Here is a 26,947-nt window from a genome sequence, read left to right as displayed (position 1 = left end):
CGAAATGCAAAACTGCCCCATGACAACTGTGTGCCATTATCTTGCCTGCTATTTGGAGCTGTGCTTCAGGTAGTCTTTAAAATTCTATAGGCTAGTTCTGTTTTGGGGGTTGGGGGGGTATAGGTCCCATGAAGTCACAATGCAATACATATCTCCTCAGTGCTGGAAGGTACACTATGGTTTTTATTTTAATGTGAAGACTACCAGGATGCAGCAAGAGAGAAGCCTGATGTCTAGATGGGAAGGAAATGACTTTGAGTCAACTTACATGCAAAAAGACAGAATCGATCCAAGTACCAAATGTAGCTGTCAATACAACACTGCTTTGGGCATCTCAATCAAAAGGGGAAAACACCTTAAAAATGAAAATCTTAAATGCTCTGAAATAGATTCACAAAAGCTGCAAACCAAAACCAAATATTCAAGTGAATCCTTCCGTGGTTGTGTTGTTTTCCAACTTTTTGTTGTTGGGTTAAAGATTCCTTAAAGTTTTAGTTAGGATATTAAACAGCTGGGATTCTTCGCATGAAGCATGGTAAGTTGAGGATTTGGGGTTCCCTTTTCCTCCATCAGTGACCCTCCTGGGGAATATTGCAGATACACAGTGGGAAAACTAGACCAGAGGAGCCATCAGCCCCTGAGATGGTGCCTGGTTGGGTTTTGAAACCATTCCCATGAGTAGCTAAGGCTGTTTGAAAGGAACCAGCACAAATGAAATGCCCCTGAGAGTCTGCTTTGGGAAAGATCTCGAGTTCATAGGCATCTTAGCTTGCAAGCAGGTATGTGGTGACCAGTCATTGTGGGGTCCGGGCAGAGCTATGCATTGCTTTATAACAAATCATTGTAATTACAAACTTTTATAACTTTTATAGGATGACTGTGTTTTTTTACGTCACAGCATCTGCGGGATGCTCTTTGGTGATACCACCCTTAATCATTTCCTGTTTATTTATTTCGTCATCTTTTGATGAAGCAAATGATTGCATTTCTTATTATTTTTTCTGGCCGCCATGATATTTTTATTCAACCCTATTACAGCCTCTAATTGGAGCGTACTGACACTGCACACTGCTGGCCAGTTTGTAACCCCTGTATCTATCCAGACAACTGGAAAGGTGAAAAAAATTCCATCCTACATTCATTTGTTTGATTGCTTTTTAAATTACACCAAAGAACAAAGCTGCTTTCATAGAGAAAGTATCGTCTGTTTTGTTTTCCCCGCTAATCACAATATGGAGGCTTTTCAGCTCGGCACCAGAGGCCCCTCCTGAATATGGAAACATGGGAGCCATCCGAGCGGTATTGGTTTCATCTGGCTCCCTCCCTGCCCCTCTCCCACACCTCTCCTCACCCGAGCTTTGGGTTCTCACCTAGCCGTTTCTGATTCTCGTTTTTCAAGACCGGCACCAATAGAAAAAGAGCTTATGAACGCCAGGCTAGATTCTTATCCTTCATGGGTTTCCTCTGAAGGGGAGGTGGGGGAGGGAAAAGTAAAGCGGAGGAGACAGGAGTGGGTGACGGTGGGCACCGTCCATCAACCATAAGGCAAGGTTCAGACAGGATCCTCATGGCAGTTAGATCAGAATTGTAAGAAAATAGCTTACCTATGGGTCATGGTGCCTGGGTTTGGGGGTAGGGGCAGCCATTTGCTGGTGAAATAACTAGTTTCCCCCCTATCTGTCTCTCCCCTTGGGACCAATGCATGTACCCCTGAAGCCACACTCCCCATTCCGTGGCATTTTAGGACCAACCCCTGCCACATGCCATTCTGGGTCCCTGAAATGACTGCAGATAATCAGTTGCCCTGGGACACCCTGGGTACGCATGCTGCATCCCTTTCTCTCTGCAGCTGGCCTCAGGACCTACACTCCACGCCCCCTGCCTCCGCCACCATCTGAGAAACCCTCAGATTCTTGCTCTCACCAAACAGATCCTGGAGTTTTAAGCAAACCCGTGCCTTGTGCCTCCTCGTTTAGGGACAGTGGGGGTCCAGTGGAAAAGATCACAAAGTGAGTGAGGGAGAGGGAATCTGTTTCATGGGTAACCGCCCCCCCCCCAAAAAAAACCAGGATTTTTTTTAAAAAAATATGGAAGTTATACCATAGAAATTTCTATTTCTAACTAGAGAGATGACTATTTAGTGAGGTTATAGAAAGGTTAGTGTGTTTTGATAGATACTTCTACGTTTCCTTTCTTGATTACATCAAAAGGTGTTACAATTTCATGGAAGAGCTGTCTCTGGCAATATTTATATGGCCACGAGCATCACTTTTCTCAGACACCATTAGAGGTTTTCCCATCTGAGTTTAAAAGTGTTGAAATATTAAGCTTCATCAGTGCTTTTTCTCTGAGAGGATATAAATTTCTTTGACCCCTTCTCTTTATTTTGCATCAACCTGGTGCTCAGTCTTTCCTAAGTTGTAAGATATGGTCATATGACAGTGTATCCACCTCCTCAGTGCAAAAGCCTAAGGGTTGCTTTAGAGGGTGGGGGTCCCAAGGCAGGACTGAGATCCGTCAGATTTCTGCAAGATGGGCACATAGGGATCCCTCTGTTTCTTTCATCCTCAGGTGCCCTACAATTTTTGTACATATCTGTAAATGGAAGAAATCAAATTCAAGCTGGAAATGTGGTCGATGGGTGTGGGGTGTTGGGTGTGGGTGTGGGTGGAAGGTAAGATATTTTCGGGGCCACAGATAAAATAGAGCTAATTTAAATGAAGGATTCAAGACTGTTACTCATTTTGAAAATAATACAATGTCTTTCCTCAGAAAGGCTCGATTTGACTTTTGCCGAAGAATGAACAGGTGCTGAATCACTCATTTTCCCCTTCAAGCTATCAACCTCAAGGCAGCAAAAATGAAAATAAATAAATAAAAGCAGGATTCTTTTATGAAGATAAAAATAATAGAAAAAAAGTGGACCGATCAAATAGAATTCTTTAAGTAGGTAAAACAGTAGAACAAATTGATTTTTCTGGGGTCTATCATCAGATTAATGGTGTCTCTTTTAGTGCCCATAAATCAATATCCTATGTGTATATATACACACACACACAACACTGATTGCTTATCTGTCAGCTATTATCCCTCCATCAGTATTTTATGTGCATACATAGTTCAAAACATTGATATAAATGATCCCCATAGAGCACTTGAACATTTAGAAAATTCAGTCGCTTAAGATTTAATTAGGATACGAAGTCTACAAATGACATTAATGATTTCTGAAATGACTCATTGAAAAATGGTATGCAAGGTATTGTTCTTATGTCTGATCTTGGGGTGAATGAAATATCATGCAGTTAACAAATTAAAGCCTGTGTCAGCTGTTAAAAAAAAAAAATTCAGAACTCATTACTAGAAAGAGCTACTGGAATGTTTCCTCTCCTGGGGAAGCTAGAGGAAAAGGGGGGAAAGGATAAAAGGGGGAAATCTCATGAAAACAGAAGGAAGACCATTAGAGTAGAATAAGGGTACCAAGGGGAGGAAAGAAGGATGGGCAAGGGAGGTACTAGGGAGTGAAACTGATCCAAGTATTCTATATGCATGTGCTAATACGACACAGTGACACCCACAATTCTGTGTAATTAATGTGCACCAATAAAAATTGTGGTTTTTTTTTTTTTTAAAGCTCCTGCATGTTGGATATTCAAGGATCCCTTGCTTTATTTTTTTTTTCTATTTTTTAAGAAGTTAATCTTAAAAACTGAACAAGGGTCCCAGAAAGGTCCTGTGCTTGTTTGATGGATGCCTGTATTATGTATTTTGCGTATGTCGTGTATGTGTTTATCACCGAACACATTATCTGGCAGTTTATTCACTCAGAAACTGTGTGCTCAAATGAGCTCAGAGACAGTATTAACAACCAATTCTGCTTTTCAGATTAATTTAATTATGGGTCAGAGAAACAGCAGTCAGGGCGCTTGCTTGGGCTGCACACGGGAGCTCGTCAGTATCTCCTGAAACCAATCCAGTCCCTCTCTGTCATACAAAACCATCGTGGGGAGCAGAGTGGGGCATTCAAGGTAAAAATACGAAAATTAGAATTGGTGTTATTCTTTGAACACCAAGTAACTCTGCTATGTAGATAAAAATAAGACTGGCTATTATACAGCAGTGGGGGAAAAAGGCAATTCGCAACCATTACTGAATGCTCCTCATACATGATCTTGCTTCAGTTTGTCATCAGGAGCAGGGAGAAGCTTTCTAAGGCAGAGTTTCACTTTCTCGGCATCAAGTTAGCCTTTATCTGCCTGTCTGCATGCTTTGGGTTACATGATTTCAACTCGCCTTTATCTTTAAAGTTCTGGCTTTATTGCTCTTATTGACCAAATGCCAAAATGTAAATTCATCCCTATTAGAATTTTTGCCAAGAGCACAAATATAACTTTTATGAGCTCCAAAATACATTTTTTTTTTCTATTTAACTAATCAAGCAAGGAAACAATAGCTTGTCACCATTCTTCCTTCCTTGGTCTCTTTCATAGGCAGCTTATCAGCAAACTTTCCCATGGAGACGTCTCCCTGGCAGAGATTGTCAATCATGCCCTTCAGGTCCTCACAGCGAGACAGACTCCCCAGCCACGTGGATGATTTATGACTTTAGGCTTTGAGCGGGGGTCTGCAAAATACCCCCTGACAAACTTATCACCAGGAACTGCTGGCCACATGAGCGAGTGTCCCACCAAAATGAGACTCCGTCTGTTTTTCTTTCTCAGGAGCATTTTGAGTTATTAGGCAATCAATACAACCTATTTCCTTCCTTCTACCCAGGAGGTATTGTGAGCAAACAATGAAAATCCAGCCATCTACTCATGTTTGAATTTTGCTATTGTGTGTCTTTCTGTATGTTTGTCTGTGTGGCACCACCAAAGGGCAAACTCTCCCGTGTTTCTGGATGCATCTGGTTACCTGATCACACAAAAACACAGCTGGTGGAGAGCTTCCATCTGTAAGGCCACTGAAGGACGTTCCGCTTTGCGTATTTTTAGCAATTCTTCTTGAAGTTGCCAAGCAAATCTCTCTCGATTCACATACTTAATTGTTCACTCAGAAAAATATTTTGACTCTCTCCTAACACTCAGACTGGGTATCTAGCTCTGTGTTCTCAGCATTTTTCAAGCACAGCCTGTACAACTAATGTATGACGTCCTTCTCTGCAGAAAGTCCATCAGGGAAAAAAATATATGTATTTATTGTAACTTTTAGACATACAGAAAGGAGTTCAATAAATGGATTTAATGCTTACTCAAAATTTAAGAATCCATTAGGAAGTTCAGTTTTACTATGTCAGTGCGATACATTTCAGACCGTAATCATACCCTTTCCAAATCCCATTTAAAGTAAACCATTTATTTTTTCTACTTTTCCCACAAGTGCCTTAATGTAGAATTTGGATACCTTTCAGAAGAGACCTGTGAGGTAATGCATTGGAGAGACATAACAATATTTATAAAGTTTGGAAAAATCTTTTGCTAAATGAATAGGGGAAATAATCTTCGGGCTTGGCAGAATGGATAATAATATTGATAGTGAATTTGGTTGTTTCCTATGATTTTTATAACAGATGTGGGGAGTGAGTTCTCATTATTATTCTTCAGTGGTTTTTAAAGCAAAACTGTAATTTTAAGGGCTCAGGGCAAATTATTATAGTGCTAAAAAATTCATATTGTTCTCATTTTTTTCCAGTATTGCCTTTTTCCTTAGGTACTACAGCATAAATTATTATTAAAGAGACAAATGAAAATACCTAACATTTGCTCTTGTTTTACATAAAATGTTAATACCGATGGAATTTTTTTTAAGTTGTATGAGACACTCACAATCACGTTCTCTGTTTATCTGTTTTAAAGTTGAAGGCAGGAGCCTGGGTTTCTTTGTATCATAAATGGGCATCAATCTCAAATTAGAGAGAAGGTAAGTTTGGTCTCTCTGACTGATTCGGATCCTGGGCTGCTGTCACTGAAGGTGGAAGCTGCAATATGAACACCTGTCCGTGAGGAACTAGACTTGAGATAACCAGCTCATTTCACACACACCATTGTCCAGCCATCAGATGGTAATTACTTTTAGTCCCATCAGCCTCGCCTGGACTCCAGCCAGTGGGCTGTGGGTAGAAGGGTCTGTATCACATTTCCATTCATCTGAGCCATCCAGTCTCCTTCTTGCTTGTTTTCAATTACACTGACATGGTGGCTTTGGCACATAGTAAGTAAATAGCAACGTATTCAAAAAGAAAGGTCTGAAAGCCAATATCTGAAATATACTCTTGAGGTTTTAATGAGGACAATGAAATTGGCACAGAAATTCTGGCATTCTGACCCAAAGTCATAAAACACAATTAATTAAGTTAATTGTAGTGAATTTGTAGAATATTTCATGAAAGCCAAATGCAGCAGATGAAAGTCTAGAAAGCAATGGAAATGTTACTGGATTTCCTAAGAAGTAAATAATGAGTAAATTAGCTAAATTATTAATCAGATCAAAAAAGTAGAGGATTGGAAGTATCGTTGAAAGGTTTGTTTTCATGCTTACTTTTTGAATGCCTTCCTAGAAATAAAAAGAAAAAAGAAAAAGAAAAAAAATCCCAATCTTGATATTTCTAGAACATTCCAAAATTATTTTAAGATGAGAGAGTAGCTTCTTTCTTTGTCTCTCCAACACACATGAGCCTTTCCCAGCCTACTTTCAACGTTCCACACCAAAAGATTAACACTGATGGTTTCGCATGCTCTTGTTGATTGCAGAAATGATCAAAAACAAAATAACTACTTTTGATTGCCCGATCCTATGTTACATACACAAGGGTTGCCACGTCAGATCTCCTCCTGTCCTTAACTTTCTCTTCCCCCTCAATTGAAAGCTCAATTGAAAGCATCTTGAACTTTTTCTGTCCCTCCCTCACTAACCCTCATTAATCCTTACCTCTTTCAACCTTGTCTCTTAATTTTTAGTAAATTAAAAATACTAAATTTTAAAATGCTGAATATTTGATAATTATTTTTGCTTTTGTTTTGTTTTACCTCCCCCCCCAAAAGCAGCATTTTCTCTGTGATGTAAAGACTTGTTTTCAATCTTTATGAAATTTTTTTTTTTTTGGAAAAGTTAATGAATGAAATATTCCAGCCAACATTTATTAAAAGCCAATGTGCAAGTTCCCTGCTAGACACAAACCATACAAAGATATTTATGGCCTCAACTGCACTCTAGAGGAGTTTAAAACCCAAGAGACAAAGACAGAAACTCTTTGATATTTACAAAGAGTGAGTAAATAAATAAATAAAATGCCCCTTAATATCATGGGTGCTCTAAACAGGATGGAATAGAGCCATAAAACAAGGAAAGCTAATTCCCATAGGAGTATCAGAGAGACAGTTCAAAGCAGGGACACTTGAGATGGAATTTGAGGACTAAGTGGGAATCGCAAAGTCAAGTAGGAAAGATAGGTAAAAACCCACAGATATGAAATTGCATAGTGGTCCTCATGGTGATTTGGGTATAAAAGCAGCCATGGCAGCAATTAGACTAGAGAGACTGTAAAGAGGTTGATGTGCTCACCTCAACTTCTTCCAGTAGTCAATGGAAAGTTCTTAAAGAACCTTAAGTCACAGCATCCTGTGGGGCCAGGAGGGGATATGCATGAGACATTCACAGTGGTTCAGATAGCAAATCATGAGAGCCCAAAATAAAGCTGTCGCAATGCAGCCGAAAGGAATTAAAGAGGAGAGACAGTAAAGGAAAAGAACTTTGGAATTGATCACTGATTAGATGCCATGAAATAAGTCACATACATAAAAGTAAATTATGTGATGTGATTTTTTTTTTAACTGTTCTATGTATGTAAAATTGAGGCAAAAATGTCATTAACACTGAGAGTTAATGTTGCCTGGTGGAAAGAACACAGAATGTGTGAGCAAGCTTGGACGTGATCCTGGATCCTCCATTTCTAGCTTAGCTAGACTTTTTCTTTTTTTAATTTTTTTTTTTTTTTTTTTTTTTTTTTGGTACCAGGGATTGAACCCAGGGATGCTTAACCACTGAGAAACACCCCCAGACCTTTTTTATTTACAGACAGAGTCTCACTGAGTTGCTTAGGGCCTTACTAAGTTGCTGAGGCTGGCTTTGAACTCATAAACCTCCTGCCTTGGTCTCCCAAACCACGAGGGTAATTGGAGTGCGCCACCTCACCCAGTTTAACTAGACTCTTTGAGCCTCTCTGAACCTCAGTTGTCTTATCTGCAGATTGGGGATGCAATGAAATATAGTTTACAAATCTCATGGTACATTACAGGCATCCCCTGAAAGTTGTTCAGTCCAAATGTCTTTTAAAAGAGGACTGAAGCACACTTTTTCATAACTGCAAGCCACATAGCTGAGCTCTAGAGTACCAAGGAATAATAGAAGTCACTGACTGGCCATACTGGCGAGTCACCGGTGAAAATGAGATGGCTATTTAGAGCTCCTGCTTCGTACAGTCCATAAGGTAAAGCACCACAAACAGTCTCTACACTCTCTGGTTATAACCACAAACCAAAGGAAAGTCCTCGCATGGGCCTGGGGTGAAAACAACAGCTGGGAACTACACAGGGCCCTGCATTCTCACCTACATAAAAGACTCACGCCCAGTGGTATCGTCTTCAAACATGAGCAACAGGCTCAGGAAAGACACTCATGTAGAGCAGGACAAATTTTAAATCTCGCTACCTCTAGACTGTTTTCGAGAACATTCCTATATTAAAAATAAAGTTGAGGGGTAAGAGAAGAATGGAGGAACTTTAGATTACGTAGAGGGAAATGAGAGGGGGGAGGGGTTGGGAGCAGGAAAGATGGTGGACTGAGACAGACATCATTACCCTATGGACATGTATGATGACACGAATGGTATGAATCTGCATCGTGCACAACCATAGAAACGAAAAGTTGTACCCCATTTGTGTACAATGCATCAAAATGCAGTCTGCATAAATAAAAAATAAATAAATCAATCAAAAATAAAGGTCTTCATTGGGCCTGGTGGCAACACACCTCTGATCCCAGTGACTTAGGAGGCTGAGGCAAGAGGATCGCATGTTTGAGGTTGGGCTCAACAAATTAACGAGACTCCATCCCAAATTTTTAAAAAAGAGCTGAGAATGTTGCTCAGTGATAAAGTGCCCGTAGGTTCAATCCCCAGTACCTAAAAAAATAAAGAAATAAATAAACAAACAAATAAATCAATATCCTATTTTAGGCAAGTGCTCTCCCTCTGAGTCATAGATATTCTAATACAGAATGATCATTGTGCATTAATTGGATATAGATATGAGGGAATGATTCAAAGAAGATATAATTTCAAACTGCCACTTTCATATTTAAACATATACAGCTTTCATGATATGAATCAATTAAATATATGAAAATTGATCAATCAATTACAGTGAAAATATAAAAGCATTTGAGCATGTTTGTACTTAACTGGGAATCAATAAAACAGCCTTCATGAGGCCAGCCTATTTTCCAGCTGTAAGATTAACCAATCAACAGATATTTATTGAATTCCACGCAAATAAAATCCTGTCATTGCATTGCAGATACAATGATGTGTAAGATGTAATTAGAGCCGACCTAGAGACTTCGATCTCAAATGCAAGACTGTCATCCATGAAGTAATGATTACTGGAACCGAAGAAGAAATATGCTAAGTACCCTACAACGATGATCATCAGAAGTGCTAAAGGAACTCAAGAGGGACAGGGCCAGCTTGGAGCCAGGGGATGAAGATGGCTTTGTGGAGAGAGGTGTTTACTCATGAACGGGGATGAGCAGCTTCTGTATATTCGAGGAGAAGAGGAAAGAAAAAATAATACTTTTCTGGCACCAATTATAATCCCCCTCTATTTCAGACAACTGTTCATGGGGAAAAAAGAAATTTCCAGGTAAAAAAATAGAATATCAAAATGACATCACAGAAAGAAGGATTTCTTTCTTCATCAAAAATAATATTTTCAAAAAAAATTAAATTTTCAAGTGCTCACTACATGATAGGCACTATGCTAAATGCTTTATCTGAAATGCTTTACTTACTTTTCGTCACAACATGGAAGGAAGGTGATGCCAATCATCCTTTCAGAGCTGAGGGAAACAGGTTTAAAGTTACACAGCTAGAAAGCAATAAGACCAGGCATGATGTTCTCTTTATAGGGCTGGGGGTGTGGCGCAGTGGTAGAGCTGCTTGCCTAGCGTGCGTTCAACCCCCAGCACCACAAAAACTAAAAGATAAACCGAATCTCTTGACTTCAAAATTTTGAGCTAATTGCATGAATTTCCAGAGCCTGTTTGAGACACATTATGAACCACAAAGTGTTCCTTTATTCAGCAAATACTATTAACCACCTGTATACAATATGCCAGACATATTATAAGTCCAGGAGATACAGAGACATAGAAACATGTCATTGAGCTTACAGTCTAATTGTGAAAATGGCAAAGTAATCAAATCTTTATAAGACAGTCACTAATGAGAAGTCACTAAAACAAGATGCTGTGGGAGGGTTACTGCCTTAACATGGGAAGTGTCAGAGAAGGCTTTCTAGAAGGGCCCTCCAGAGAGTACTTTTAAAGGAGAAAAATAGGCTCACCTAAAATAGGCATGCACAAGGCAAAAGAGGTAAGACAGAGCAGGAAGATACTCTTTCAGAATGACTGAGATTATTAAGACTGTCTAACTCAACATCAGAAGATTAATCTTTAAGCCACTGTATTTCTGGCTTTAAATTCATAGTAAAATTGTGCTATCAATATAAAATTTATTGATGGGACTGATTCGTCAGACTCTAGTGTGTATCTTACGCTTATAGCCCAACTCAATTTGTGCTAGTCTATTTCCAGGTACTCAGTAGCCTCACACAGGTGGGAAATGGCTTCCATATTCGACAGCGCTGGTCTAGGACATTTATCTGTAATTTATGTATGTATGACCGCATGGCTTAGCCCCACAATTACTTTGGAAACTGAGAACACAGTATTCATCCTTCATATCTCAAGTACCTGGATGGTACTGAGTATACAGTAAACAATCAAAAAATATTTATGAGTTGAATATTAGCAGACACCCCATATGTAGAAGATAAGCAGGCTGTGTGTAACACCCTCGAGATTATTCTTTCCATAGTGACAAAGGACAATTTCACATTTAAAAAACTGATGTTTGCTATAATATGTTGTTTTAAAAAAAAATCAGTTCGATTTTAGTCTCCCAAAGGTTAAGATTATTTGATGCATTATTACTGAAATTAGTGGGGTAGTGTTAGTGTTAGTGCCAGTGAATTTCCAAATATTATTTTAGAGCAAAACAAAAATTGGCAAAACTACAGGATAAATAGACAATTTCCAAAAATTTTAAGAGAAATGAACCTTTCTCAGTAGTAGGTAGACTAAGCAGACAAAAACTAATCAGTAAAAATATACTTGATATAGCTGCTCAATTCACAATAACTAGATTGTGGAACCAACCTAGATGCCTTTCAATTGATGAATGAATAAAGAAACTGTGGTATATATACAAAATGGAATACTACTCAGCCATAAAGAAGAATAAAATTATGGCATTTGCTGGTAAATGAATGGAGTTGGAGAATATTATGCTAAGTGAAATAAAACAATCCCAAAAAACCAAAGGTTGAATGTTTTCTCTGATAAGTGTATGACAATACATAATGGGAGAGTGGGGGGCTGGTATTAAGAGAAGAATGGAGGAACTTTGGATTGTGTAGAGGGAAATGGGGCAGGCAGGGGTGAACTGAGACAGACATTATTGCCCTTTGTACATGTATGATTACATGAATGGTGTGAATCTACATTGTGTACAACCATAGAAATGAAAAGTTGTACCCCATTTGTGTACAATGAATCAATATGCACTCTGTAAAAATATAAAAAAAAGAATATTCATCATTTGAACAACATAAGTTACAAACTTAATCCAATGGACCCATAGAGGACAGCATACTCCCTAACCATAAAATACACATTCTTTTTAAACACATATAGAACTTTTATTAAAACTGACCACATGCTGAATTGTAAAGCAAGTCTCAATAAATTTAAATACGTAGAAATTTTTTTTTTACTTTTTTTTTTTTTTTTTTTGCGGTGCTGGGGATCGAACCTAGGGCTTTGTACTTGCAAGGCAAGCACTCTACCGACTGAGCTATCTCCCCAGCCCTAGAAATTTTATAGTATATATTTCTGAACACAAAGTAGTTAGGCTAGAAATCAATAACCAAAAACCAAAAAAAAATTTTGTGCATTAATAAGAAGCATACATTATTTGGAAATCAAGAAATCTATTTACAAATAACTCATAATTAGGAAATTACAAGCCAATACTGAAGCCAGATAAGGACAATGCAAGCCAAAAAAAAAAAATACAGCTTAATATTCCCTATGATGCAAATGTCCTCAATGAAATGCTAATTGCATCATGGTGAAAGGGTGATATGCCATGGTCGACTGGGATTTCAGGGATGCAAAATATATCCTATGTTCATGGATTGAAAAAATATTTAAAAATTCTCTCTAAATGGATTAAATATGAAATGTAACATCTAAAGCCATAAAACTCTTATAAGAAAATGAAGGAGTAAAACTCCCTGGCATTAGAAATGATGTTTTGGATATAGCATCAAAAGCACATGCACCAGAAGCAAAGGCAAACACGTAGTACTCCATCAAATCACAAAGTTTCTGCAGAGCACAGAACACAATCAACAAAACAAAAATACAACTGTGGGTTAACAGAAAATCTCTGGAAACTGTGTATCTGAAGAGTTTTACTACCCTAAGAAATCTGCAGATTCAATGAAATCCCTATCAAAATTCCAAGGACTTTTTTTACAGAAATAGAAAAAAAAATCTTAAAATTCATATGAAGTCACAGAAAATCCCAAATAGCCACAGGAATCTTGAGAAAGAACAAAGCAAGAGGCCTCATGCTTTCTGACTTCAGACTGTATTTTAAAATTCCGGTAATTGAAAGAATGTGGTGTTGGCATAAAAATCAGACACCTAGACCAATGGAATGTATAGGTAAAAAACAAATCCTTACTTAGATAAGGAACTAATACTAGGCAAGGGTGCCAGGAACACAAAAATGGGGCAAAGATCGCCTCTTCAATGAAGAATTTTGGGAAAACTGGATATCTACACCCAAAAAAACAAACCAACCAACAAAAAACTAAAAACTGGACCCTTTTCACAAAAATTCACTCTTAAATGGATTAAAGATTTAAATGTAAGATCTAAAGTCATAAAAGTCATAGAAGAAAATGTAGGAGAAAAGCTCCTTGACATTAGTAATGGTGTTTTGATAAAACATCAAAATCACATGCACCAGGAGCAAAGGCAAACGAGCGGTACTCCATCAAACTGGAATGTTTCTGCACAACACAGGAAACAATCAACAAAATGAACAGGCAACCTGCAAAAGAAAAGAAAATATTTGGAAACCATGTCTCTGACAAGGTGTTCCAATCCAAAATATATAAGGAACACATGCAATTTAAAAGCAAACTAAACAAGAAATAATAATCTGATTTTAAAATGAAACAACAAAAAAAAAAAGTATAAGAATAAAATAAAATGAGCCAAGGACCTGAATAGACATTGTTCCCAAGAACACAGAGAAATAGTCAACATAGACATGAAAAAATGTTCAACATCACTAATCATCAGGAAAATGCAAATCAATACCACAATGAGATGTGTATCACCTCACAGCTGTTGGGATGGCTATTATCAAAAAGATGGAAGATAAGTGTTGATGAACACAGAGAGAAAAGGAAACCCTGGCACACTCTTGGTGGGGATGTGACTTGGTGTAGCCATATGGAAGACTGTATGGAGTCTTCTCAAAAAATTAAAAGTGATACTATCTTATAATCCAACAATCCAATGTCTAGGGATATGTTCAAAGGAAACGAAATCAGAATCTTGAGGCTATCTCTCCATTCCTTTGTTCACTGCAGAATTATGCACAATAGCCAAGCTATGGAAACAACCTCAGCATCTATCGTCAGATGACAGAGCCTTTGCAAAGGTCATTTACAACCACATGGCTAACCCTGGAGCACGTTATTAATTGAGATAAGCCGGGCACAGAAGGCAAATGCAAACATGCATAACTTAACAATGGAGATTTGTTCTGAGAAATGCATCATGGGGTGATTTTTGTCTCAGTGTGAAGATCGTAGGGTGTATTGACACAAATCTAAATGACGTAGGTTAATGAAGCCTTGCACTGCAGTCAGGAGACAGCATGTATGGGGCTACTGCTGTCCTAACCAAGAGGACTGTTTTTACAGTAAACTTTTTGAATAATGATAAAACATAGTATAGTCCATACATAAACCAGTAAAATAGTGCTGGTTTACTAGTACATTGATTCATTGCCAAGCATTATTTATTGCCCATAGTTGCAAGTGCTAAACAAACTTACTGATAATGCATTGCACTACAATGTTACAATGACCACATGTCACTAGACGATAGGAATTTTTTAGCTCCATTATTATCTTTTTTTTTTTTTTTTTTTTTCTGGTGATGCTGGAGATTGACCCCAGGGATGCTAGGTAAGTGCTCTACCACTGAACCACACCCCCACTCCTCTATTAGTACCTTATGGGATTCTTTGATAACTGAAATGCTATTATGAGAGACATGACTTTACTCGAATATTGCATGATTTCAATTACATGTGAGATCTAAAAAAGTCAAATTTGTAGAATCAGACAACAGAATGGTGGTTATCAGGGGCTAGGGTTGGAGTAGAATGGAGGAAACTGGAAGATGTTGGTCAAAGGATGCAAGAGAGGCAGGTAGTTCTGGGGACCAAATGGACCACATGGTGGATTTAGTTAATAATGTATTATATACTTGAAGTGTGCTGGGTTCCATGTTCTCAACACATACAAATGGCAGCTACTTGAGATGATGGACACGTTAACTAACCTGATAATGGTGATCATTTCATCATGTATATTATTTTTACATCGTCATCACATTTTATAACTTAAGTATAAACAATATATTAATCAATTACACCTCAGTAAGGCCGAGGGTTGGAGTAAAGAAGACAATGATAATCTCAGCTGACTGGAGGAAAGAAGAGAAAGAACTTTGCTTTTCAATTTTGTGTTTTTCTGTACAATTCTTTATAAAATAATCATGTGCATATTTTATATTATATGTGTATAAATCATATAAAATAACACAAAAAAGGAAATTAGAAAATATTTTATATTGGGATGAAGCCAAAGCTCATACTTACAGAAAATTTTTAAATTTAAATAAATATTTTAGGGGAAAAAAAGGATGAAAGTTCAATGACTAAACACATTTCAAAAATTAGAAGAAAAACAAATAAATCAAAAGTACATAAAATTGAGAAGGTTTAGGGATATAGCTCAGTGGTAGAGTACTTGCCTAGCACACGTGAGATCGAAAAAAGTCAAATTTGTAGAAGACTCAGCGCAGAAAAAAAAAAAAAAGATAATTTTTAAAAATTAAATAACATAAAAATAATAGAAAAGAATTATGAAATAGAAACAAGCATATAAAAAAACCAAATGAAATTTTTTTGAAAAGAAAAATAAATTCAATAAAATCTGGTGAAAGTGATCATGAAAATAAAAAAAGAGAAGTCACAAAAATAGGACACAACACTACAAATTCTGCACATTGAAAGGACAAGAAAAAGATACGGTGAGCAACTTTATGCCAATGAGTTTGAAAGTACAGGCAAAATAGATAAATTCCTAGAGAAATAAAACTTACCCAAAGCTGACAAAAAAAGAAGTAGAAGATGTGAATGGTCCTGTTGCAGAAACAGAATCTGTACTTTAGGATCCTCCATTAAAAAATGTCAGGTACACCACTCGAAAGGAAGAAAAAATGCCAATCTACTTAAATTCCACAAGAAAATAGAAAATGAATCCTTCCCAAACTCATTTTGTGAGCATAGTACAACTTTGATACCAAAGCCCAGCAAGGACATTTCTTTATACCAAAAACAATCGAGAAATTAAAGAAATCGAGAAATTTAAAATTATTCTAAATAATAACACACACAAAAATAAAGCACATTGAATAATTCTTTTTTTAATTTGTCCTTTTTAGAGATACATAGCAGTAGACTGTATTTAGACATACTATTCATACATGGAGTATAACAATCTGATTAGGATTCCATTGTTGTTGTTGACTATGCAAAGCCATTATTGAAAAGAAACTTTTAAAAGTTTAAATAAATGGGTTAAGGATGTTGGAAGACAGACTAGGAATGCAGCTCTGTGGTTGGTAGAGCACTTGCCTAGCACGTGGGAGGCCCTGAGTTCAATCCCCAGTTCAATATTATAGCAATGTCATTTTTCCTCAAATTAATGAACACACGGAATCCGAAAGACATGAATAAAAAAAATCCATACAGGATATTTTGTGACCTTGACAATATGATTTAACATTTTTAGATGAAAATGTTAAAAAACAAAAAAGCTTAAAAAAAAAAAAAAAAAGAGCATCCTTCAGTTTTACATTCCTTCTTCCCCTTCTGTTCATTCTTTTCCATTCATTTTGGAATATTCCTAGAGTTCCACACAGATAAAAGAGGTTTTGCTTAATATAACCAGTATCCTAAGTTTAAATTTTGAGGACTCAAAAGATAAATAGATTTCAAGACAACAATCCCTTGACCTATGATTTCCAGTGATGTGGAGATAGTTCCACCAAGGCCTCTGCCCTCCCAGAAGATGTTACTCCCATCCTACTCCCCAAAACAGAAGGGCACACAATGGGAAAATGAGACACTTTTTAAAACTGAATGAGACCTTCCCCAGCCTGTTCCTGACAGCCCCCAAAATCAGAAGAGGAAGGAACTGGAATACATACTACATGTCATGTTTAACACTAGCTACTCAGAGTTGTGGTCTGAGCTGATCTCTCAACAAACTCAAAAACTCACAGGTGAGACACACTTTCACCTTGGCCGTTCGGATCAGCCTAGAAGCAGTACTTCGGTCTATTTTCTTGCTGCTTGTTCATTTGAGGCTTTCAGGACATTAATAACATTGTCACCCTCACACCACCAAACAATACGGTCCAAAGACTTGCTCCAAACCCTGCCCATGCTAGTCCCCAGCATTGGCATTTGGGAGCTAACAGGACTTGACTAGCAAGAACCTGGGAGAAAACTGGTTTTGAAAATGTCTATGTGTACAGGGAATTGAGGTTCTGTGGTTTGGGTAGTTTGTGCCTGAGCCTGGGGTCTCCTCTTCTGCTACAGCAGGTCCCCTTGCCTGTGCTTGGTGATAGGAAAGCAATAGGAGGAATCATGGATTCTTGGGAAATATTTAGAGAAGTTATAATTTAGTTCAGGAACATTTTAAAAATACTTTTATTCATAGATGGACACAATACCTTTATTTTGTTTACTTACTTTTTTAATCTAGTGCTAGAGATCAAACCCAGTGCCTCATGCACACTAGGCAAGCGCTCTACCACTGAGCCACAACCCCAGCCCCAGGATTATTTTGAATCTGTAAGTCTTTCCTTGGTTTCCAAATTGAGCAACTCTTAAACCATCACCAAAAAACAAAGCTTTTCCCCAACTACAGGAAACTGGCATCTTAAGGGTGTCTGACTGAAAGCATGCTCTATTCATAGGGCTCTTTGAAGAAGTCACATGGCACAATTTGAAAGACTCCATAACAGTCATTCAAACATTTCCCTAGTGACATTAAAAGGATTTCAAAGTTAAGTAAACTGCCTACTCCTTAATTACATCTAAGCAAAAGAGACTCTTTTTCCTTCTTTTACAATTATACAGATGAATTCAGCATTTCTGACTCCTGATGGGACTCATAATACTATTTGTTGTTCCATAAATGAAAAACAACCTTTTCCTTAAAAGAACTTTATACGGCCATGCCCACTGTAGCCCAAAGTGGAAAAGATTTAGCGATTTTCCCTTTAATGTTATACACTCACTAAAAAGTTTCTCTTTGCATTTTATGGTTAATGACTTTACCATCTTTGTTGATCAAGTCATGTGGCTAATTATCAAATCTCCACTTCAATTTGTGCAAAATGGCCTCATTTTTAACATCAATAAACTATAGTACCTGAAACAAAAAAAAAAAAAGAAAAAAGTGTCTGAGGCTCAAGGGGTTAAAAAGCACAGTTCCCAACTGTCCTCAGTCTACACCAATTACAATTGATATTTTCTGACAACAGAAAGCAAAGGAATATGTTCTCATACAATCCCACGGTTTGGGGGTTTTTTTGTTTGTTTGTTTGAGACTGCATTTTGATTCATTGTACACAAATGGGGTAAATCATTTCGTTTCTATGGTTGTGCACGATGTAGATTCATACCATTCATGTAATCATACATGTACATAGGGTAAGGATGTCTGTCTCATTCCACCACCTTTCATACCCCACCTCTCAATTCCATCTACATATGTTTTTTTTGAAGAAGGTTTACATTAGGATCCTTGAACTAATCATTTCTTTCTCTATCAAAATCCTGGCTACCTCTTGGGTAGGAAGTTAACAATCATTTTCAAGACGGAAGGAATTTGCCCACTTTCTTATTGAAGGAATAGAGCCATCTTCCCATGCTATGCCCCCAGGGAGTTGAATAATACGCACAGATGAAATTTCCCAATTCCTGGAGGAAGCTATTGAGGGTGAATCCTGTCCTGGAGACACCAAACCAGAGCCCAAGCCAACAGGGTGTGGCATCCAGAGGCAAAGCAAGAAGGGCCTAGTTTTAAAGAAGTAATCTCAAAGTCTCCTTAATTTCAAGAAACTCCACTTTTTCCGTCGCAAAAGATTAAGTGTGGTGTCAATTCCTATCAGAAAGTAGAATCTCTGCTTCTAAGAAGTCAGGCCATCTCAAGCCTGCTGCTATCACCTTGTCGTTTGTCTAACCCTGAAAGTCATCGTTTCTCCAAAAATTCTCTTACGAGGACCCTTGCACTCCTATTGTTCTTGGCAGCCTGTTTCATTATTTTATTTAAATGCTTACCCTACTGGCTGCTCCAATCTAGCCCCAAGAGCATCTTGAGGAAGCTACTAAACAGCTCACATAACACTCGAGATAAAAGCAATACAGTTTATTGGGTATGGGTTAAATAGATCCAAATCCTTCCTTTGCTCCCTTTTTGTAAAATATTTTAAGCCTTTGTATACAAAGTAGAACAAAACTGATTAATCATTCAAGGATGCCTTGCTAGTGTCTAGATTAACCTGACCTTCCATTTCATTGATAGTAGTGGCGGTGGTTTGCTTTTGTGAAAGAATATCTTTCATCTTAATTGTCTTAAAATCCTTTAAAAATAGACAAAAAGTCTAAGTTGGACTTACATGGTGTTATCTAGGGGAACTAATGTGGAGAGTCTCCCCCCAAGAAAATAAAGTCTCTAATTCAGGTATTGATATGATTACATTACAATGTCCAAATTACAAGGTGCGTCTCCAAGAAACTACCATGCTGCCTGGTGACATGACTAAGTTCTGCCATGACAAGTACCACGCCCACCTTCCACCACTTAGTTCAGTGCTTCCCTCAGTCAGGGACTTACAGAACCTGACAGGGACAGATTCTACAGTGCCAGGGGTGAAGCTAATAATAACGAGGGTCAGGGTGTGCAGGCAAAGGTCATGCATGAATGCTGAGAAAATAGAAATATTTGTTGAATTCCATTGGCAGCCAAAACCTAAGTTCTTCTCAGTTGTCTTTAAAGATATCAGCTCAACCTCTCCAGTGGAAAGGAAGTGATTCTTCATTGAGTTGTTTTTAAATACTGCGGTAATGAAGAGCACGTGTGTTTCTCGGTCATCACTGTATTTGGTTCAAACTCCTGAAAGGTGCAGTGGCCACTGGGAGTTTCTCATGACATCTGAGTTCCACTGGAGGTTTAAATAATTCCATTTGAGGATGAACATGTGGCTCAGGGAAGGAATGTGATTGGTGTGTTGCCAGGACCAATAATATTGCTCCTTTATGTTCCTCTCTCTCTCTTTCTGTGCACACTTAATATAGGTTGAAGTGTTGTTCTTGCCATTTTACCAGTAGATGAGGCTGTTTCTCACCTGTGATGATAACAAATGATGTTGTTACACTACATAACAAACAAACCATAGTAAAATCATGTAAATCCCAAGAACAGGGCCAAACACAGTGGTGTCCCTGCGACACTTAACTGGGATTTGCTCCACAGCTAAATACGAGGCATCTAAGCCAGTTAAGTGGCTTGCTGCGGCTGCTCTGACAGATGACATCATCCCTTGGCTTTCCAAACACACCTCTTTGGCTTCGAGCTCTTTTGGCTCCTTTCCATGTAAACAAGCCCTGATTAATGCTGCAGAAGGTCTGTGAATCACGTATTCCACTCTCGCATGGGAAGTCAGAATGTCACTTTTTCCTCATTTTGAGCACAGAGCATTGGGATATTTAAGTGGCATCCCTAGCAACAACGTGGAAACTGCCTTGGTGCCTCACTGCCAGCTTCCCAACACACTTTATGTGAGGGCAGCTGATGGATCACCCACCCACTGGACACCCTGCACCTCAACATGACCATTATGGCTGGATCACAAGCATATTACAAGGCTGCCTTTTGATAAAGAGACAAGGGGAATAAAGAGAAGTCCACGCTGTACCTCCAAGAGAATAAATGGGATTGCACCCATTCAGTCACAGCTGTTGGGGACTGATCGGAGCCGGGGTGGGGGCATTGTACTCCCAGGGAACCTCTAGCCACCACTTTGACCAGCTGGTGACTCCATTGAACATGGCTGATTATTAAATCAAGGCGATCCAGGAAAGCTGAAAGCAAAATCTCCCCAGCAGAAAGAAGAATGCCGTAGATGTCAATCTTTATAACCCTTCAACAAAAATAGTTGAACTGTTGTAAATAGTCAAGAAATGACTTGGAAGGATCTAATTTGGAAGAGTGCCAGTGGCTATCAAAGCATCCCAGGGCCATGCTGGCCTTAATTGCAACAGGTGAAATGCTGTATTTCACCAGTCTTAAATGGTTAACTGGAGGTGAGGTTATGTAGACTCAGTTGTTGGGTAATGAATGCTCCCCATACATGAATTGCTTCTTCCTGGTGACTAACAGTGCAGCCTCTGAAAGTGGAACATGACAAGAGCTAAGATAATATACTGGAGCAGACTGGTGGTTGTTTATTGGCTTTAGTTTCCTCCCGGATTTGAAAAATTAGAAAACTTTAAAACCCTCGGAGTATCTTTCTTCTCTATCCCTCCCACAGGACATCCAACAAAACGTTTGCACATGGCTGGTAAGCATCGCATAGTTCATGAGATTTTTCCAGAATACCATATTATTTTCCATTTTGATAAGCCAGGAGAGGAAGTGAAGGGTTTAATCTCAACTCTAAGGTCAATTAAACTAAAACTACTCAAACAAGTCCAAGGGAGGAAGTGAAATTCCACATCAACTCCAGGGTTAATGTCTTTGTAATGTGATCTATAAAAAGACCTCAACTCTGCTATAGCAAAAGGTAACAAGCAAATGTTCAGGAGTTAGCTAATCATTTCAATTATTTTTTTTTTTTTAACTGGAGATTGAACTCAGGGGCACTTGACCACTGAGCCCCATCCTCAGCCCCATTTTGTATTTTATTTAGAGACAGAGCCTCACTGAGTTGCTCAGTGTCTAGCTGATGCTGAGGCTGGCTTTGCACTTGCGATCCTCCTGTTTCAGCCTCCAAGCCGCTGGGATTACAGCCATGTGCCACCTCGCCTGGCTCATTTCAATTGTTTTAAAGGGCCTCAAGATTTTTCAGTTCTTGTCCAGAGGCAAACACACTCAGGTACACGCAGGCGCACACCTGCACATGCGCTCCATGAAGAGTCTAGAGAGGTGGTTCAGAGGAAGGACTTCATCGATCTGGTCAGAACATCAACTCAGGGTTCACAGCCTTCTTAATAATTCATAAAACAGACTAAGAAAACCAAGTCTCCAGTCTAGCGAGATGTAATTTGCTTAGAAGTTAATGCATAAAACAAGCTGGGAGATTGTCATCGCCACTGCCGTCATGCCAGGAGTGAAGTGGCGCGTGGGGTCCCTGGTGCTGAGCGGAGCCCACCGCCACACCTGCGCAGAATGAGCTTCCCTTGATGACTTCAGCCGAGCTGCTGGCCCCAGGCTCCACCTTGCAGAGGGTCTGAAAGGTTCCTAGTCTTGCGGGAGCACCCAGGAACACTAAGCCCCCCTGAGCAGGAGATCTGCGCTCTCTACCTCCATGCCACGCGGTGAAGACAAGGATGTCACCAGTCCAACAGATTCTCCCCCATCAAATACCAAACCTGAGACTGACCTCAACCTGGGAGCTACTTTTAAGTTTTGACATTGGCAAGTAGAATTTCTCTGGCTCAGAAGCTAAGTGGGGATCATGGGGGTCTCTGACTTCGACCTCTCCTGGCAACATGGAAAGAACTGCTCAACTAAAGGCAATACCTAAAACTAGTTGGTTAGAACGTAATGGATTTTAATGTCACTCTGACCGGTCATTATTAGATAAAGATACGGACTGTGCCTCATTACCTTACCATAACAGTATTCTCATAGATTCCTTTATAGGGAAGTAACAACGCCCTCTTTCACTCTCAATATTTAGAGTTCCAGTCTTAATTCAAACTTGCAATAGGTCTCAGGGACCAGAGCATAATTTGTGTTTTGTTTAACACATACTTTGTTTGAGAGATAAAATTAAAGCAAACAAGAATATTTTCTGTTTTCCTTGAAGCATTTTGTCTCTGCTTATTTACTAACACCCATTACGTAATTCCATCATATCAAAAGTTAGTAAAATTTAGGTACTCACCATGTGGGAATCCAATTCCTCCACCTGTAAAATCATTTGTTAATAAATTCTCCAAGTCCTTCTAATTCTAAATCAATGATTCTAGCATTATACAAAACAGTGCATCAGTGAGATTTGGTTAGGCCATATATGATAAGTTAATTAATAAAAAGTGGTAGTTTTAACAATTTCTTTTTCTCTCACCTGAAAATAAGACTAGACTGTGGCTCTCCAGTCACTAAAGTCCCACGTCTCTTCTACTTTTCTGCCCTATTTTTAACATGGTGTTAAATGGTCTTAAATGGCTGCCAAACACCAGCTTTTATATCTGCATTCCAGTCAGAAAGAATAAGGAAGAAGCAGAAGAGTTTCTGATACTTCCTGATAGTGCTTATTAGCTAGAGGAACTTTACAAACACTGAAAGTTGCAACGGAGGTTGGAAAACACAGTATTTACACTAGATGGCCATATATACCACTAAAATTGAACCTTTCAGTTTGGGGAAATAAAGGGAAGAAATTTTGAAATAGATAAACATATCCTCTGCTACTCGTAACAAATACATGAAGAGCTAATACCTAAGACTTTCAATTTCTTAAAACAGTAAAGTATGTTTATATCAAAGGTAAGATCAGGGGAAATCAGTGTATAAATAACATAAATATATAAATAATAAGTAATATATACCTACAAAAACGACAAATAGGAATAAGGAAAATGAGTATCCCTAAGGCATATTTTTTACTTATCCAAGTATTGTAATTATGAATTTAAATTTGAATAAAATTCTTCGCTTTGTACTTGTTTTATATTAAAAGTTTAGAATAACCGGAAGAGAATACAAATATAAGATAAAAAGGGAAGCAAACTTAGTAACTGGTGAAGTGAATTTAGTAGTGAAGGATTTGGAAACTGGGTGTGGCAGCCTGCAATCTCAACAATTTGGAAGGCTGAGGCTGAAGGATCACAAATTCCAGGCCAGCCTGCAACTCAGCAAGAATCTGTGTCCAAATAAACGTAAAAGGGCTGGACTTGTAGCTCACTGGTAGAACACTTGCCCAGCTTGTGTGAGGCTTGGGTTCTAATCCCCAGGTCTGCCAAAGAAAAATAGGCTGATGGATTTGGGTCTGACCTGAATCCTAACCTTGGCCCCGCCCCTTACTTGTTCTGCAGCTTTGAACAAGCTGCAGAGGACATTCCTCTGATCCTGTTTCATTGCCTGCGGAATGGGAATGTGTATTTGACTAGGAGAGCACCCGATTCCTGGCCTGAGAGGCTAGTTAAAACACACCCAGGAGAGTAGTGAGCCCGGGGGGGGGCGGGGAGTTTGCACAAGAGGGTAGCAACAGCAAACAGGCAGAGAGGAAAACACCAAAGGGACAGATGGCCAGAGGCTCAAGGACCTGACCCTGGTAAGACCATGCCTGTGTTCAAGTTCCTTGCAAAGCAGGAGAGAGATGGGAACCATCCCCTTTTTCTTTATGTCCAAGGTCATAAATTTTAATTTATAATGTGTGCTCCAAGTAACAGACTAATGAGTATCCCAGTGAGTACTTCACCATAATTTCACCTCAATGAAAATGACTGCAGGGTCAGAGAGACTTCTCTACCTACTGGATTAAAACTGAACACACAGTTCTGTGTTTCTTTCTAAAAGTCATTGACTTTTTTTTTTTTTTTTTTTTTTTTGATACCAGGAATTGAACCAATGAACTCTTAGCCACTAAGCCACATCCCTAGTCCTTATTTATTTATTTTTTTATTTTATTTTGAAACAAGTCCTTGCTAAATTGCTTAAGGCCTCACTAAGTTGCTGAGGCTGGCTTTGAACTTGCAATCCTCCTGCCTCAGTCTCCAGAGCCTCTGGGATTTCAGTCACGTGCCACCATGCCTGACTGTCACTGGTACTTTTAAGTCCCTAAGTCAAGGCTTCAAATAAAGATAACTATTCAAGACTTGGGAATGATCATCCAACACAAGAATGCTTGCAACCCATTGACCAGCCAACCCATCTATACTCATGCAACACCCGTAATGGACCAGCAGAGAGTTGACAAAGCCATCTCCAGGAAGTGTTCATTTCTTCCCCATGTTCCCGATGTTTTCTGCTCTATCACTCTTCCTTAAGTGTAAAGAGTTTGGTTACCACAACCTAACCATGGTCTTGTCCACTTTCTAAGTGTGAATGACAAGCAAGAGAGCAGAATCCAAGCATCCCTTCGCAAACAGAAGAAATCAGTGTCTGTTTCAAAAGGAGATCCGAAATCTTTAGACTCTTTTTTCTCTAGCATGCACATGTATTCATTCATCAAATGCTGATAAAGCACCTACTTTGTAGTGGACACAGAATGAAGGTCAAGAGTATAAAAAAATGAATCAGACACACTTCCTGCCCTCAAGGTGCTCATCTGGATGAGGAAAGGGCCTAGGTGGGCCGGAAGTGAGTCAAACACAGAATTTTGAGCCTCATGGTCCAGAGGAGGCTGATTGGAAACAAGAAAGGCTGTTAGGATAACACTCAATGCTATCCCAAACCTTGAGGCATCTGAGTCCCGCTTCCACTCACCGCCAAGTCGTACAGCCTTTCTAAAACCTCAGTCTCCTCTTCTGTACAGTGGGAGAATAGCAGCATCTACTTCACAGGTTTGCCTCACTCCCTGAAGTAGGACAAGAACTCAGTGTTGGTTGGCCATATTTATTACTGTCTTCGATAATCCCATTATCGGTGTTGTTATAATTATAGAAAGATCCAGAACATAAGAACTGAAATTCCAGTATGCTTAAAAGAAACATACAGTATTGCCCATGGAAGGGGAAGAACTCTTCAGCTATGCCAGTTTGACAGGAGAGAAATGATCCCCCCAAAGTTGACAGCATTGGGACTACAGAGATGGATGGAGACACTGCAAGGACAGAGGAATGACATCGCAGACCAAGAATGAGCAGTTTAAACTCCTTCTCAGATAGAGGCATCAAGGATGATTTGCATGGGGACAAGAGGAGGAAGAAGTCACTGTGCTATTCTCTCCTCTGTTTTCTTTGACATCCAAAGCTAGAGCCCACTTGATTCTCTGGATTTTTACATAAAACTTTGAGAAGACTTTCTCACATTTTCTTTTTTCTTTCTTTTTTGGTACTGAGGATTAAACCCCAAGGGTGCTTAACCACTGAGCCACAATCCCAGCCCCTTTTTACTTTTTTTATTTTGAGACAGGGTCTCACTAAGTTGCTCTACTGGCCTTGAACTTGCGATCCTCCTGCCTCAGCCGCCCAAGCCTCTGGTCTTACAGGTGTGAGTCACACATTCTCAATAGGAATGAATTATTGTTACCGAGTTAATCACGGCAAGCTAATTAACATTGAATCACACATCTTGACTGCAAACAGTATTGAAAGCAATGCGAAAGAAAATACCTTTTCTTTGAACCTGGAGGGGAGAATCGTTGCCCTATAGCTGGGACTAGGGAAGGTCTGTGTTTATAGAAGAGCTTTCAACAACTTGATTTTTCATAGATTAATGTGTTCATTCTTGTGAGGAAGTCACTTACTGCTCTCGCGGCTGCTCTGACGGAGTGACCCTTTGTAATGTTAAAAGTATGAGTCAGTATTTTACCCACAATAGACACATTTAAAAACTAGCATGCAGCCCTTGACCAGCCAGAAATCAAATCTTCCGGCACCCAAACTTTCAAGACTGACCACCTTTGTACGTTTATGGCTTATTATCTCAAGAATTTGAAATATGTATTGAAATATTTGAACCTGTAAGAGGCTATGGAAGTGTCAACTCCTGGGTCTCTGAGCTAGCTGCCTCTCCTCTTCCTCCTCACCCACCCCAAACTCCTGCGGTGGCAAATTTCTTCTTGTCTGTGTTCACAGAAAACTAATTTTGACAAAAATGCTTGGAACAGTGGGATGATGCTGAGTCACCGCTAATGTCATAGGGGAACTGCTGGAGCCCAGAGTTCTGGAGTACGGAGGAGTATGGGGGGAGGTTTTGTGCGCAAGCACACACATACACACACCCGGAGCTTCTTGTAATGGGTAGTGACTCAGAGAGTCAAAGATGAA

The sequence above is a fragment of the Sciurus vulgaris genome (assembly GCF_902686455.1).
Source record: "Sciurus vulgaris genome assembly, chromosome: 12".
Taxonomy (NCBI): Eukaryota; Metazoa; Chordata; class Mammalia; order Rodentia; family Sciuridae; genus Sciurus; species Sciurus vulgaris.
The sequence above is the reverse complement of the archived record's forward strand: the minus strand, read 5'-3'. Positions refer to the sequence as shown.